We start from the raw sequence: 17,395 nt of genomic DNA on the forward strand, positions 1-17,395 counted from the left end.
AGTGCAGCAGTCCCTCAGTACTGCACTGAAATGTCAGCCTAGATTATGTGCTCATAAACCCATGATGGGCCGAATGGTCTCCTTCTGTGCTGCATCACTATATGATTCTAAGGGGGTGAAATTGGATATCGCCCCGTTTAAAGTTTGGAAAATTAGTGCTAGGCGCTATGTTTTTCTAACTTTTAAAAAATGCGGTTTTCTCACTCCAAGAGGGAGATGGAGCGCTAAATCAAGCGCTCCACTTCCCTCTTGGAGCGCGACCGGCAGCAGGTGGGGTGGCGAGTTCTGCAGCGTTGCACACTGGGTTGCCACATTGGAAGGCTCCTTTCCTCCCTTAAAGGGAAGGGCCATCGCTGCAGGCTCTGCAAAAGAAAGGGCATCTACCTGGACCACCAAGGGAGCGGCGAACCCGTGTGATCAGCCCGGCACTCACTCAGACTGCCGGGCTGATCGATCACGGGCAAGAACCCGCAAAAAAAACTGGATCAAAAAAGGTACTTTTTTTTAACTTACCTCGGACACCTCACCTTTAAGCATCGCCGCAAAGCGACCGGTCGCCCAATGCATGTCCCCTGAAGCTGGTGTTTTCACCCAGCGATGCTTCAGAGGGGCGGAAATGAATTTCGGGTCCGGGGTGCTACCGGGGCGATGCGCGGCCAGATGATGTCACGATCTCCAGCCGCGGGTGGGCGTGGCGATAAGGGTTACCGCCACCGCAAACCGGCAGGTGAATTTCGCGGGTGGCGGTAACATTGCCGTGCCTGGGCGGTAAGACCTTAGTGACCTGTTATCGCCCCCGGAGGCGATAACTGGAGATGCTAAGGCACCGAATTTCTAGCCCTAAGTGTCTGGAGGGGAACTTGAACCCATGACTTTCTGACTCAGAGGCGAGAGTGCTACCACTGAGTCAAAGCTCACATAAAAGTGAAAGACAGCACACACAGAGATGGTGAAGGAGGAGTGCAGAGAGACAGAAGTGTACGAAAGCAGAGAGGACAACAGAAGCTAACGAAAGGGAGAACCAAAAGTGTAGAAACAGTGCAGAGAGAGAGAAGGAGGAGAGACAGAGTGAATGAGGAGGGGAGAGAAAAAGAGAAGTAGAGAAAAAGACAGAAATGAATCAGGAGACCAACAGAGCAAAGGAGGGGAGAGAGGAACATTGAAGTAACAGAGACACAGGGAGGAGAGAGACTAACAGAAGTGAACAGAGAGACAGACAGTGAAGTAAGAAAAAGATGAAGGAAAAGAAGACAGATTGACAGAAATGACCAGAGACCGAAGAGGAGAAACAGAAAGGAAAGGTCGACCCGCCCCACACACAGACACCCCATTACGCAGTTTTTTCGGGTTTTGCGCCGATCTTCCGCCGAAATCGCAGTGGATGATCAGGAGAATCCCTGTGTCAATTAATGGCGAGAGAGAAGCGAAGAAAGGAAGAAAGAAAGGGAATAAAGAAAAGTAACTTTAATCGGTGATCCAGGAATTGTAAGAAAAGCGAAACAGATTGAGAGCTGGAGGTGCCATTTCATCACATCCTGCCGGACTCAAACATGATTTAATCAGTCTGGAACCGATTGACTTAGAGGTGCCAGGGATAAATGAGTAGTCTCCAAGTTAATTAAAGCCAACATGTTTCCAAGAATCCGTTGCCATCATGTTCCCCCATAAGGTAATAATAAGGCATGATGTTGGTATATGTGTGGGAGGGTTTGTTTTCTCTCAATCGCTGAATGTGAAAAATGCTGTAAGTGGAGTTAAAGTTTTTGCAAATGATGAATAAAATTGAACATAGTTAATGATTATGCATCAGTAATGTAGGGAGACCGTCCCTGCGATATTAAACGCGTGTAATGGTGGTTATTCTCTGTTAAAGGCTGGGAGACAGGCTGTCGAAAGGCGGCGCTCCGGATCACTACATGGTCCGGCTGAACCCAGGGAGAGGGTTAGTTCAGGACAGAGACTCGCTGCCACTCAACGACATCAGCTCAGCCGGTAACAGAGCCGGGACAACATACAAACTCGCCTCTAGTACTCGGGTCACTTGGCCACATGACACTGCGGGTCTCAGGCGATGCGATGCGCATCTGGCGATGTTAAATAAATAAAGAGGCGTCCGATTACAGCCCGATCGGGTAACGCTATTCACCAGCTTGCAGCATTGGGTGAGTTCGCATTTAGCCCCAGCACTTTTATTGGGGGAACAGCAGAAAACAAAAGCGTCATGAGGCAAGTTTGCCAACTGTAAGTGATAGCCCGCGAGTCTGAAATACTCTCGTCAGGAGGCCATCTCTTTATAACAGCTATTTATAAAATGTACATATTCATAAACTATATATATACATATTTATAAAATATCTTTATAAAACTTATAAAATGTCCCTAGATAATGTTCGAGTCGGCATCTTATAATTTTAAAATAGACAATTTAGAACTATTTTACATTGTTAAAAGTTCCCATATAGCTTTTTGACATATTTAAACGGGATATTTGAAGTTCAGTGATCCGCTGGTGGTGATTTAAAAACGTTCAAAATGTGGACTGTGGGTGTGAATTGTCCCAAGCTGCTTCCAAACTTGCTGCTGTCGGAAACTAGGTGGTGAGAAAGGGAAACAGCGGAGTGTGTCAACTTTTTCTGACTTGCATTTGGTAATCGTCAAAATCGACAAGACTCCAGTGACTGTGTCAATAACCTGTCGCCAGCAGCCCGCGTGTGTATTTGTGATCTGACAGCGAGCGGAACACTTAATGAGTCTTCGCAGACCAAAAAACACACACGCTATAACCAGTCTTCCATATAATATGACACACTAAGTAAAAAAGATCTTTATAGACTTGGGTCGATTTGCATACGTCTATCTGCATGTTGCCGCGCATTCTTAGTGTCAGCACCTTACATGTATCGATTTGATTAGGATCGCATTTTGCTCATTGGTTTCTGTACAAATTCACATCGTTTTTATTCAGCAGAAGTTCACTTTCACTCCGGAAACTTAGTTATGCAAAGTACAGTAGTAGCAACGTTTTAGCAAACTCCACAGTGACTAGGTTGGTTCAGTTACCTCAGTATCCATTTATATGCAGTCTCAATGTATACTGTTTTGTTTAGTCGGCTCAGTTTTGCTGCCTTTGTACTACAAGTACCGATTTAACACCAGCACATGCTTTGAAGCTGACAGCACCGATTTACCGACAGCTCCGCATGACTCGGATTAAGGAGAAACAGTACTGTACATGTGTACTTAAATGAACGATCTAACTGCCGATGGACGTTTTAGAGACTGCCTTTCAGCACTATACTAAAATAAAATAAACTTAAAGGATGGCCCAGCCCACAAAATAAAAACTTTTTAAACTTTAATTGTAAAGTTTAAAACGATTGCTTTGTAGCAGTCCCAACTATACTGTAGCTGGTGCGAAGCAGGAGCTGTACAAGAGGAGTTCTTCAAGCTGCTTTCACACCTGAGGATCAAACTCAAAACGAAGGTCATTTTGGCCTCATGCTTTGCATTGCTGCAGAGCCAAAACTGTCGTGTAACTGGTCTGTTGGTTAATATGTAATGTCAAATTTACACAGAGTCTCTCCTGTTCCCATAAATTTATAAGGAATTTAATGAGCATAGAAATAAATACGGATTAATCATGAAATATATATGTGGTGCATAAAACTAGTTATTGTTTCCATAGATATCCCTACTCTGTAACCTCCTCCAGCCCCACAACTCTTCAAGATCTCTGCGTTCCTCCAATTCTGGCCTCTTGTGCATTCCCCACTTCCTTCACCCCACTATTGGCAGCCGTGCCTTCAGCTGTCTAGGCCCTAAGCTCTGAAGTTCCCTCCCTAAACCTCTCTGCCACTCCACATCTCGCTCCTCCATTAAGACGCTGCTTAAAACCTACTTCTTTGACCAAGCTTTGGTCACCTGTCCTAATGTCTCCTTCTTTGGCTCAATGTCAATTTATGTCTGATTACGCTCCCAAGAAGCATCTTGGGATGTTTTACTATGTTAAAGGCTCTATATAAATCCAGGTTGTTGATAGATAAATTGTTAGTTTTTATATTTCAAAGAATTAGATTTTAGCCATTTGTGAAGTTTAAAGTAGGTAGTTATTTTGGATAAGTAAATACAAAAGTAAAAGCCCATTAAGAGAATGGTATAGTTCTAAAGACAATGTAACACTTCAGAACAGCTAACACAGGTCGTATTTCAGAAGTGCTTAAAAAATCTATGTAGCATTAAATCAGCAACCCCAATATGTGCGTGCTGTACACTGATCTGAGGTATTTTAAAGTCTAGAATGAGATATGGTGCTTGCTCAATGTAACCTTTCTCACTGCTGGGCCAATATTCCTTAATGCAGTAACCAAATAAACAAGACTGGCCTCAGGGAATGTTATGAGCTTAATATTCAAATATAATAGTAAATAAGATGGAAGATCGTAGCATTACTGCGACTTTTATTTGGATCCAACTGAAGAAAGATGCTGAAGTTGAAAAAAGTGTGGAATCCACCTGGGTTTCTGGAAACAAGAATTGTTGCTAGGAGATATGCCCAGGATCAGTTGTTGGAATAACCAACAACAAACTGAAATACATTGCCAATTCAAATCAATCTTCTTTTTAAATATAATTACCATATATAAATAAAGACTGCCATTAGATGAAAAAGTATGTTCAGTAGGAACTTTTAGATCACCACAGGATGTAATAATAAAGGAATGTTCCAGGATCACCACTACAGAAGAATGGCAAATCCTTGGTGTCTGTAAAACCAGGGGAAATTGTATGTGCTATCATATAGGTTTTCACTAGATGTAGACATACAAAAACTAAGCATTGATTGGGCTTTGGGAAAACTTCAAATTAGCCTTTGATACCCAATATGGTTTCTCCAAGTCTTTCTAGGATCTTAGCAACCACAAGGGTCAAATCTGTGGAATATCTGTCCTTATTACAGTTGTACAGAGTAGACTAGGCCTATATTCTCTGGAGTTTAGAAGAATGAGAGCTGATCTCATTGAAACATACAAAATTCTTACAGGGCTTGACAGGATAGATGCAGGGAGGATGTTTCCCCTGGCTGGGGAGTGTAGAACCAGGGGTCACAGTCTCAGAATAAGGGGTCAGCCATTTAGGACTGAGATGAGGAGACATTTCTTCATTCAGAGGGTGGTGAATCTTTGGAATTCTCTACCCAAGGGGGCTGTGGAGGCTCAGTTGTCGAGTATATTCAAGACAGAGATCGATAGATTTTTGAATATTAAAGGAATCTAGGGATATGGGGATCGGGCGGGAAGGTGGAGTTGAGGTAGAAGATCAGTCACGATCTTATTGAAGGGCAGAGCAGGCTCGAAGGGCCAAATCTACTACTCCTGCTCCTATTTCTTATGTTCTTATGTCTCTGACTGTATGCTATGATTGTAGCTCATACAGAAAACAAAGTGAACTCCTATTCCCTCCGCAATTATAATTAGGTTGAAATTGTCCTTCAATTATATAACCATTATCCTTCATCTCTACACTGAGGGATAAATTTACAACCCTGTCACATTTTCCAATGGCAAATGAAGACAGATTATCAAAAATTATATATAAACATGTCAAATGTACTAAGATAATTGCACAAATGTAGTCAAAAATTGTGCTGAATGAGTAGACCTGTCAGAATTTTCTCAGCCTGTGGACCTTGTGTCGAATGCATGCCCTATCCCACCAAGGTCACCACAATGTAAAGTTGCACAATTATTTTTACGATTACATGAATGTGGGAACAAAAAGTAAATGAAATTAGATAATAGGAGAACAATGAGTTAAAATAGAATGGCAGCCATGAGGCTGGGCAGGGGGAGGGGTGGGTTTAAACCAATGGCTGATGAATTAGCAGTATTGGATTTTTCTCCTCTGGTTGTCTACTGTATTTTGATCTGATGGTCTTCTATTACCAATCTCACATTCAGTTAAGATAGAAATGTTAAACAAAAGTGTACTGGCAACATAGTAAATACACCACAATTGTATCAAAGTTTCACACCAGGCATTCCCCACATAGTGAGTTCCTGATTTCAGTCCTAGTGTTGGGTGAGGTAATAAATGGAGACAAACACTTATTCACAGGGAGAATCAGCCCTTATAGCAAAATCCTAATTAAATATTGAATTTGTTTTTATTATCATGGAGGCACTCGCTCATCAATGTCATATCTTTAGACAATGAGAAAAGCCAAGATTTTTTAATTCAGTTGTGATGTTAAATACTTCATTCCTCTCCACCAACATCACCGCCACATTGGATAGTTGCGGACAATTTGGACATATAATGGCAGTGTATTAAAGATGGACTAAAGTTCACAGAGTTGTTACACAATGGTAATAAGTATAAATTTTAATTACTGTTTTAATAGTGGTATGGTTACAGTGAGTCACTACATTTTACAAAACTTGTTTCAGTTATCACAGTATCAGTATTCTTCACAATTGTTTATATTATAAAATAGAGCAAGCATTCATCAGAATGTGATTCAATGGCACATTGGGTTAGACACCGGTCTTTTACATCTGAGACCTGATTTCAAGTCCAGTCGAGACTGATGGCATGAAAGTCTCTTCTGCTGTAAGAGCTCCATGTGAAATGAATCTTAAATCGAGTTCCCAGTAGGCATGGTTCCCAGCACAAAAATGGTTATAATTGGTAGTTTTATTCACAGAGGCTGATGGTTGTGTTGGTAAAGGAAAAATACAAACTGGTGGAGTAGGGCTTTGAAAAGGGAATTGGATAAGTACCTGAAGGAAAAAGATTTGCAGGGCTACGGGGAAAGGGCGGGGAAGTGGGACTAGCTGAAGTGCTCTTGCAGAGAGCTGGCATGGACTCGACGGGCCGAATTGCCTCCTTCTGTGCTGTAACCATTCTATGATTCTAGGGCCTACTTTTTGGAGATTCAGCCAGACCTGGGATTTTGCAGCGCTAACATCCCTCAACTTGATGAACACAAAATTCACAAAAATGTCAAAGGGAAAAGACTGCCATCTTTCACATTGTCAGGTCCATTTACACTACACAATTGTGACAAGAGATGGTTTTAGTTACACATGATAATCCATGGCAGTTACAAATATTTATGAAATGAGTGGATGTGACTGTAAAATTCATAAATGACTAAACCACTGTTATGTTATGAGATTACAGTCACTCATATAAATAATGCATAACACCAGCACCCATAAACTATATTATTCATACAATTAAAATGTTAAGTGTCAATTGATTTATTATGTTTAAGATATTTAGTCTCTTTATATATATATATATATAAACTAGTTGATCTCCTGGAGAGTTTTATACAGTGAGTCAGAGAATATGGTCACTCTTACCAGTCTCTGATGTCTTTGTGTTGCTGTTTGTCTCTTCTCTTCTGCTTCTAACTCTCTCTCCTCTGCTTCTCCCCGAAACTCTTTTTCTCTCCCTCTTCTGCTTCTCTCTTTTTCTTTTCTTCTTTCCTTTCAGGTGGGAAGTAGTGGGTGGTATAGCACAAAAGGAGCCACCAGTGGCTGGCTGTAGGCTGCATTTGGGGTGTGACTTGCAAGAATATCTGACCCTCAGTAGCTTCCTTCCCACCCCTCCCCCAATCACTCATGATTTTCCCAGACTCCTTTGCTCCAAACACGTCCCCTACCTCTTCACTTTCCCTCTACTCATTCTCCTTCCTACCACCCCTTCATTCCCATCATTACCCTACCACTTCCCCATTGAACCATTCACTCAACCTTTATATCCTCCCCTCCCCCTGTTTTGCTGTATTACTTATTTCAAGTGGACCACTTTCCATACCTCGGGAGCCTACTGTCAACAAGGGCAGACGTCGATGACGAAGTCCAACACCGCCTTCAGTGTGTCAGTGCAGCCTTCGGTCACCTGAGGAAGAGAGTGTTTGAAGACCAGGACCTCAAACCCGGCACCAAGCTCATGGTCTACAGAGCAGCAGTGATACCCGCCCTGCTGTATGCCTCAGAGACATGGACCATGTACAGCAGGCACCTCAAAGCACTGGAGAGGTACCACCAACGCTGCCTCTGCAAGATCCTGCAAATCCATTGGCAGGATTGGTGCACCAACGTCAGTGTTCTTGCTCAGGCCAACATCCCCAACATCGAAGCTTTGACCACGCTCGATCAGCTCCGATGGACGGGTCACATCGTCCACATGCCCGATACGAGATTCCGAAAACAACTGCTCTACTCGGAGCTCCGACACGGCAAGAGAGCCCCAGGTGGGCAGAGGAAATGCTTCAAGGACACCCTCAAAGCCTCCTTGAAGAAGTGCAACATCCCCACCAACACCTGGGAATCCCTGGCCCAGGACCACAGAAAGTGGAGGAGAAGCATTCGGGAAGGCGCCAAACACCTCGAGTCTCTTCGCCGGGAGCAAGTGGAAGCCAAGCGCAAGCAGCGCAAGGAGCGCACGTCAACCCAAGCACCCCAGCCACCCGCACCTTCAACCACTGTCTGCCCCACCTGTGACAGAGACTGTAGGTCCCGCATTGGACTCATGTAGGAGGTGGCGTGTGATGGTGTTTGGCGTATACGCCCAGTCAGTTATGCCTCTGACTGTTTTGTGAGCGGTTTGAATCGCTCCCACGCCCCTGGGTTCTAGACACCGGACTTAGGTACAAGGCAGTACTAAAACTTGCTTGAAGTATCATACTTTTAAGGTGAGCAAAATTTTTCTGACCCTCCATAGTCAACCTTCCCCTGTAATTATCTATCTAATATACCCACGACACATGCACTTCCCATTCCACGAAAATGTAGTGTACATCAGCATACAGAGAGTAAAATTACAGACTTTACACACACATCCAAGCATGGAGGGGGTCCAATACCCCTGCACCACTTGGTACACATATCTTTATTAAACCGCGTCACAGAAAAACAACAAAAGAAAAACCTATTAAAAATAACAAACACAAAGAAACAACAATCTTTAACTTATAATACAGGGAAAAGACTTAAACTGGCGTATCTCCCTCCACCTTTACATAATGTTCCTTCCAAATCCTCTGGTTTCGGAATTCTGACCACTGACCTTTTCCCTTACACTGGATACAAACTAAATACAACACTATCCCTAACTGGCAAACCACGAGAATGTGGGAAGCCAGTCTGATCCACGAAGGGACCTCTATATTACTGAAAATGTTCCACCAGGGTGGAGTCACAATATCCAATATCTTAATCCCTATCTCTACTGTTTTCTGTTCAAGAGTGTAAAAATGTTTCTGCGAAACTATAACGGCTTTGAGTATTTTGGTAAGGTGTTCAGGGAGAGGGGGAATTTCATAGCCAAAGTGCGCTACGTACTTCTGCAAATTCGTAAAATTCTCCTTCACAGTGAGGTGAACAGTGGAGGGTTCAGGAATGGGGACAATTCACTCCTGGGCCACTTGAACTTCTGCCTCGGGTGTAAAAAAGAAACTGCTGTCACTAATCGGACACCAACTATGCTGTCCATGCTGGTAGTGGGACGCGCCGGTGGTAACGCAATATGTCCCACCTCCTATATATGCTACCTGCGGGGGAAAATGGCCTTAGAAACATAGAAACATAGAAGATAGGAGCAGGAGTAGGCCAATCGGCCCTTTGAGCCTGCTGCGCCATTCAACGAGATCATGGCTGATCATCCAAACCCTAGCACCCGGTCCCTACACCGACAGCCATCCCACCCAAGCCCTATCCCCGTAACCCCACATATTTAATCCCCCCTAACACTAAGGGCCAATTTTTATCATGGCCAATCAACCTAACCCGCACATCTTTGGACTGTGGGAGGAAACCGGAGCACCCGGAGGAAACCCACGCAAACACGGGGAGAATGTGCAAACTCCACACAGACAGTCACCTGAGGCCGGATTTGAACCCGGGTCCCTGGCACTGTGAGGCAACAGTGCTAACCACTATGCCACCTTGTGCCATTGCCTCCATGGTACAATTTATAGGCTTCGCGCCAGCAGCTCTGAACCCACACTGCGGTTTTGAAAAGGCATTCAAGTGCTGGGGACACAGGATTATGTGTGCTTCCCGACTCCGGCACCCTGGGAGGTCATTACCTGTCATAGCGTGCTCCCACTTAATGACGTAAGGCGGGACCGCTGTGAAACGAATGTGTGCACCCCCTTGAATGAATCCAATGTTCTCAACCCTGTATACCGGTGCGGGTCGGGCTGTCCTACCCATGACCGGCATCCTAACTACTACTCCCATGATTGTGTGGTTGGACTGCTCACAATCCACGGGGACTGGATAGGCTTCAGAGGCTAGCCGGAGTTGGCACGGGCTCAATGCATTCTCAAAAGGGTGGAGGGCTGCGAAGTGCTTGTTGCTAATCCAGGAGGGGACCAAACCTTGTTTTAAATCCTCCAGAGTACTGCGGCCCTCGCCCAGTAACCACGCCCCTATAACACGCACACCTCATTCTGCGCAGCCTGGTCAGAGGCATTTCTGTCCTCCCTTATGAGAGCATTCACCGTCTTTGCGTGCTTTTCCAACTCGGCTATGATCTCTTTTAAATGGACCATCATGGCCTGTTCCTCATGCAGCTCCGAGCCCACTACCTTGTTCTCATCCAGTAATATCCCTTTTAACTGTGTTTTTAAACCGTTTACCTGGGTCTGCAGCTCTATGTCATCCAAGCTGTTGATGACAGAGGACCCAGTATTAAACGCAGTAAAAAACATCATTCCATACTCCCCTTCTTTGTCTCCCTGCATTACTCAAAAATTCTTGGTGTGTGGCGTAAAGTTCGCTCTTGTCCATGTGGGCAAAATCAAACTCGTAAAATTTCTTGAACATGTCCTTTAATAGGGCCTGGTATAACTGCTATGTTTCTTTGGGGCACCACTCTGGTAAATGAACCTCCATGAGATTTAAAATCACGGAGGCTACCGCGTAGTGTACCCCCTGGTACAGCATCTGATCGGTGGGGACTAGTACCAACCCATTCCCTGGTCCCTTGGTGGCGGTGGGGCAATCTTCCCTGGATAACCTCGCTGCCTGCGCCATGGGCGGGGCACAAGCTCAGTGGCATTGACTGGGATCTGGGTGTATGGGACCACACACACCTTCAGGCTGGTATCCCACCTTATCCCATCCCTGGCGTCTTGCCACTGCCGGTGGAAAACAATGGATATGCCTGCGGGGCAGACCTTCTCTGACCCCTACATACAGATGTAAATCCCTTGATCCGGTTCCCACCATTTGTCCCAACACACGCTTAGTCCTCCATGAGTCCCGGTAATCGTCTGATGGGTGTTGTTACCCAACCGTTCCCACTCGACTTCGGGGTTCCTCATGTCCTTGCTCAACTTCCTGAGCCACCACCATCTATCCAGTGGAATGTGTCCTTTACACATTAAACATATTCGCTTTCCAACGGTGACGCTGACCCTCGTGGTAACGACCCGTACCCTGGGGCACAGGAGGGAGGCCTCCCCATACGTGAATCCGGTTTGGCTGGAGTACTGAGACGAATTGGACCCCAGCCATCCTGGCCACCTTCCCTCGTGGAAGTAAATGGCGGTCTCCTCCGCATCCCGCTCACCGCTCCCATTGATCGCCAGGGGCGCCTTGTCTCCCGAACACCCGTAGATGTGGGAGTCTTGGACGTCGCCCCTCCTCTCCACACTCATCCCGATCAGGGCGAATAGGATCACGATCCATTCCATCCCGAAAATCTTTCTGCAAAAAGATGTAAAAGAACATGCAGCCAGGTCACTAAGAGATTCTCTGGCTCGGTGAAGCATGGTCGGGTCCCACGACCTCGACCCAAATATACACTCTTAACAGACTACTTAACTTAAAACTACCCATCACCTTATTTAACTTAAATTATATACACCCAAACTTAAGCCAAATAATTACACTTTCTTAAACTTAACTTGAACTAAAACTATGTACATCCGCCGCCCGTCTCCGGGCGGCCAGGCTAATCCCTGGTTGGACTGCGGCTCACCGCTACCCCCGTCGTGACCGCACCGTCCTTGACTGTTGGTCCCTCGCAGCCCGTGGCTGCTGGCTGAGGACCTGTGTCCTTGGACCTCTCCCTGACTCGAGGGGCGGCCCTAGGTAACTGGAGGGCTGGTGACCATGGCTTTCTCGGCTGGGGCATCCGTGGGGACCTTCTAGGGGCTTTGACGGGTGGGGCTTTCTTGGCCGCTGGGCCTTTTACCCGAACCGCTGCTCCCCCAGGCTTGACCCCTCCCAAACCTGGGCCAGGGGCAGGTAACTTTTCACAGCCTGCTGCTGCGAGCTGAGAGTCTCCGCCCCCAGGTCCCATGGCTGGGTCCGGGGCAGGGTTTTTGACCTCAGGTCCCTCCCTCTCTACACCTGGGTTAGGGGGCAGAGTTTTCGCCCTCAGGTCCCTCCCCCTCGTTTGGATCCCAGAAGAGTGGGGGCTTGTCCCAATCGATGGGCTGGATGGTCCCTCCCTTCAAACAAGCCACAGCGCCTGCCTGTGCAGTCTGTGGACTCGCTCCTGCTGCAGGCTGAGGATCTTTATCCGCAGACCCTCTTCCAACTGGCTGCTTTCCCCTTTCAGGTGTAAACAGCTTACACTGGTTGATGTAACCAGCGGCCTGTTTTAAAACCTGTGTGGAGGGCTTGCCCGCTGCCGCAAGCGGACCTTCTAGGGGCTCCCCTTTCTCCTTCCTCACCGGGACGGTCTTACAGACGGGATCTTGGGCCCAGACCCGCTTTAGGTCCGGGGCCAAAACTACCCCCTGTGTGCCTCCCTTGTCCCAGACTGCGGCTTCCAGACCTGCCCGATAGGGGCCTCGGGACTCTCCTTCCCCAGCCTTATCTATGGCCCTTTCTCCAGCGCGCACGGTCAGACCAAGGAATTTCACCTCCTGCTGGCCGATTTGCGCCTTCTTGGGATTTACCTTGAAACCCTTCTGTCCTAACAGCTCCAGCAGTTCGGCCAATAGCGGGCCATGCTCCTCTTTTGAATCAGTGAACAGGAGCAGGTCATCCATATATTGAACCAACTGTCTGGGCTGGCGAAAATCCTTCAAACTGTCGGCCATGCACTGATGGAAAATGCTGGGGCTGTTGTGGAAGCCCTGTGGCAAACAGTTCCACGTGTACTGTTGCCCTTTAAACGTAAAGGCAAACTTGTACAGATCCTCCCTCCTTACAGGGATGGACCAAAACGCATTTGAAATATCCAGCACCGTGAAAGTAGTCGCGGATGCTGGAATACTCCCAATGAGGTCGGCAACTGCTGCTACTGTGGGTGTGCAGGCTGGGATGTTGCTATTGAGCACCCAATAGTCCACCGTGGCCCTCCAGGAATTGTCCGTCTTTCTGACCGGCCATAATGGAGAATTCACGTGGGTAGCTATCGGTCTCAGAACTCCCTGCTGTACTACCGAGGACATGGCTGCTTCCATGTCCGGCTCCGCTTCCCTGGGGAAGTTATACCGTTTCTGTGGTCGGGCCATGGGGTCCCCGTCTACACTGGCCTCAAACCCTGTGACCCTCCCGCAGTCATGTTTGTGAGTGGCAAATGTGGTCAGGTGGGCCTGCACAAATGCCTGGAACTCTGGTGGGGTGTTGCTGACCATGAGCCCAAGGTTATAATCCTCTTTGGGCTTCATGGTGCAGAGGGTTCCCTTCCCTTCCTTACCCGAGATAACTATGACCTCTCCATTCTTTACTTTTCCTGCCCCCCAAAGGCAGTGATTCCTCAAATCCACTAGGATCCCGTGGCCTACAATAAAGTCGGCTCCAAGGATCCCTCTTACATCCTCCATGTCCCATTTCATCAGGACACATGTCCACTTGGAGCGGAGCGGCCCTATCCGAATAGCGAGCGGGATGGAAACCGAGCCGGCCTGTTCCTTACCCGTGAACCCCGATAGACTGTATGGGACCCCGCTGGAGAGAGGTGAGGTGATGGGGTTAGCTGAGTAGATCACGGTGCGCGATGCCCCCGTGTCCAACAGATAGGTCCCTGTCACCTTTTCCACCTCCATCTCCAAAAGGGGTCTTCTCCACTCATCATATCGGAGCGAACACAGATAAACAGGCTGCGCTGGCTCTAGTCACGGCTGTGGGTTGGATGGGGTTGACGGGGTGAGAGCACTGCTACTCTCCCCAGGCCAGTCAGTAAGGACCTCATGGCGTCCAAAAGTGACTCGATCTCTGCGGAAGGGGTCCCTACCCCCGCCTTTTGGGCTGGGGCTGTGGGATGCTTTCCCTTGTTATCCTTCCAAGGGTTTTTGCACTCCTTCCGCCAGTGACCATCCTTCCCACACCCGTAACAATTGGTCTTTGTGTTGGGGGGGTTACTCCCTTCCTGGTGCCACTCTTTCCTACTCTGCACTCCTGGTTTTATCTCATGCACCTTCCCCTTGGGTGGGTGTGCATCGGTTCCCCTGCCATTTTTGTAGGCTAGGGTTAGCTGCCTGATTACCATGAGCTCTGTGGTCTGGGGATCTTTGGGATCGAACCAGGCTTCTGCGTTGGCCCGGACCTGTGGCAAGCTGTTCGCCACCAAGCAACGGAGCCAATGTGTCAGGGAATCCCCGTTCAGGAACGTCTGGCCTGGCGTCCCTGGGCAAGCTTTCCAGTACACCGGCCACAGCCGGTCCGCAAAAGCCCGCGGGGTTTCCCCAGAAAGCTGGATCGTCTTCTCCACGCGGGAGAAGGGACTTCCCTCATCCATCCCCATGGCCTCTAGGACTGCATCTCTAAGCTCCTCATACCCGCTCTGCCCCCTTTTACACTCGTCAGAGAGGGATTGGAGGAGATTACTCTCCAGGGAGAATAGCAGCATCTTGGCCTTCTCAGCGTCATCGCAGTTGTTGACGCTGGCTGTCTGCTCTATTTCCCTGAAGTGGATCGAGGGGTCTCCGTTTGCGGAAAGCTTCGGGATATGGTTGACCATAACCCTGAGCTGTTGGGTGTCAAAGGGTAACACAAACTGGTTTTGGAGGGGTCCCTCAATGTCGCCATTGGCAGGTGGGCTGAACCTCCGATGCCACGCTGGGCACATCGGTCCCGGCTCCGGCCTCTCGGGCAGGGGTTGCTCCACCTCTGCCTCCACCTCTGGCTCCACTTCGGGTTCCACCCCCGGTTGCACCCCCCCTTGCTGCCAAACCTAACTGAAACTTGGCGCTACGGGTGGTGGCCATGAGGTCTCCTCTCTCTCAACCGGGTCGTCCCTAGGCACCACCGGTGACGTTGGAACTGTCCTCCCCTCATTCCCCATAAAATCTGCCTGGCCTGCCTTTGGGCTTATGAGGCATACCATGCCTTTTGCCTTCCGGAGGGCCCGGCTCAGATTTTCTATCCTCTCTCTACAGGGGTCTTGGTCTGCCTCCTCAAACCCCTGTTCACTTGGTAGCTTGTAAGCGGCTTTTACCTCCTGTAATTTTTCTTCCTGTTCCCTGATCTGCCTTGCCAAGCGGGCAACCTGAACTCGTTTCCCTTGGCCTCAGTGACTTGGCACCGTAGGTATTCCAACTGGGCCTCGTGTTCTCCTACTAAATGTACTCTCTCTTGGTTCAAAACCTGCAAAGCTACTAATAACTTCTCCCCTGCGAGAGCCTTATCCTGGATCTCTAGGGCTGACTCCCTTAACTCGACTGCCTGTGCTGCAATGAGCCCGTCCAAGAGCTGGACCTGCTTTTTAAAGCACATCAGCCAAACTGCCTTCTCTAAGGACTTCTTGTGTTCCTTTCCCTCTGTCCACTTAGCTGCTGCATCTATCAGACGCCCAGCTCTTAACAGAATGGTGATCCACTTCTTAGTGATATTCACCTTGCTAAACACATAATCAGAAATCCTTTCCTCCATCACGGTTCGCTCATCCGAACCACTGTCCACTGCATCGCAACCTTGTTGCCGGTGTCCTGCCGTGGTCGCCATTTCTGTACGGGGGTGGCGTATGGTGGTGTTTGGCGCATACGCCCAGTCAGTTATGCCTCTGACTGTTTTGTGAGCGGTTCGAATTGCTCCCACGCCCCTGGGTTCTAGACACCGGACTTAGGTACAAGGCAGCGGTACAGAGAAGATTCAAATAGACAGGTGGTTGGATGTAAACAAAAACCAAGATTTTATTGAAAAGGAAAAACTGATACAATCTTATGGAAAATTACTAGTGTACACTTCTACAGGCAAAAAAAATACAAAAGAATAACTATATTTATACGGGAAATGGGGAACACATGGCACATCGAGGGAAAACAACTATCTTAACAATCCCCTTATCCTTATCCCACCCCCTATACCTAACTAGATTAAGCTATGAAGGGTCAGAACTGCATGCTCACCAATCAAAAGGTTTGTTGGACTCAAAACAGCGGTGGGGTTTGGGGTTCGCTCTTGGTGCTCTCTGGAGCCTGCCGTCGTCATGTGGTCTCCGCGTGCTGCAAGGGCATTGTCCAGGTTCGAGTACCCCAAAGTTAAAGTCTCTGTTTGGGTACTTTACCTTGCAGGGATGATTCTTCGTCGCCAGCTGACAGTTTGAGTTGGTGTGCAGATATTCAAAGGTCGGCTGAAGCTGAAGGCCCGATAATTCGAAGTCTCCCCTCAGTTCGTCTCCTCAGTTGGTTTTCTTCAGCCGGTCTTCCTCAGATGGCCTTCCCTCCGGTGGTCTTCCCTCCTCCCCTCGTCGTGTCCCGCCTCGCCTGGCCTGAATTGTCCATGTCCGCCCGACCCGGTGCCGGGGCGATTCCAGATGGAGTGGGGAAAGGCACGGGCAAAGGCCAGGGGTAAGCGTGGGACAGGGAAAGAGCGGCAGCCACGAGGGCGAGGGGCCGAAGAGCGGAGAGAGAAGAGAAGAGCAGCAGCACACAGCACACCGATTGCTACCCGGGAGCCTTCAATTATACCTTTTTCGAAAACCCTTATTTGCGCGCCAAATCAGGTTAGTCCTTTGTCTTAATCTTGGCGGGCTATTTTAAATAATGGTAGCAATCCATACTAACTGTTTTTAGATGGCCAGTAATCGCATCAACCGGCCCGATAATCGACTTGTATTGTCATGAATGTTCCTTGATGGGCCTGTCCAGCCTCGATGGCTCTGTTAATCTGTTTCCGATTATATATATAGACTGCTTGATGGCCTTAACTATAGGCCTAAACTGAATTTAGATTTGTCTCCAATTCGGTCTAATGCATAATTCAGAGTCCTGTCTGGTTTCAAAATACAAAGTCTCTCTTCACAGAAACCTGCAGCTTGGGCTTCGATCCACAAGCTGTCTGCGTTGCAGTGTCCATTTTAAAATCTCACAGGCTTTCTGCCAGGAGGCACAGGCGCCATCTTGGGTACCCTTTTTGATTTAAAATGTCCACGCAGGGTCCCGTTTATTAACAGCCTTCGGGGAAATGCAGAAATGTTG

The 17,395-nt window shown here is 47.9% G+C and overlaps 1 protein-coding gene across 1 annotated transcript in view; it reads left to right on the forward strand.

The window, feature by feature from the left end:
* The first annotated feature begins 918 nt into the window (after positions 1-918).
* Positions 919-17,395, forward strand: part of LOC147117692 (RNA-binding protein 24) — a 43,500-nt gene continuing 27,023 nt past the window's right edge. Inside the window, exons 1-2 of the mRNA XM_085988891.1 lie at positions 919-1,669; positions 1,874-2,162. The gene's annotated coding sequence lies outside the window, so the exon portion shown is untranslated. The remainder of the gene's footprint in view (positions 1,670-1,873; positions 2,163-17,395) is intronic.

Source organism: Somniosus microcephalus, chromosome 5 (assembly GCF_052327205.1).
Source record: "Somniosus microcephalus isolate GS21.2 chromosome 5, FLI_Smic_1.0, whole genome shotgun sequence".
Lineage (NCBI taxonomy): Eukaryota > Metazoa > Chordata > Chondrichthyes > Squaliformes > Somniosidae > Somniosus > Somniosus microcephalus.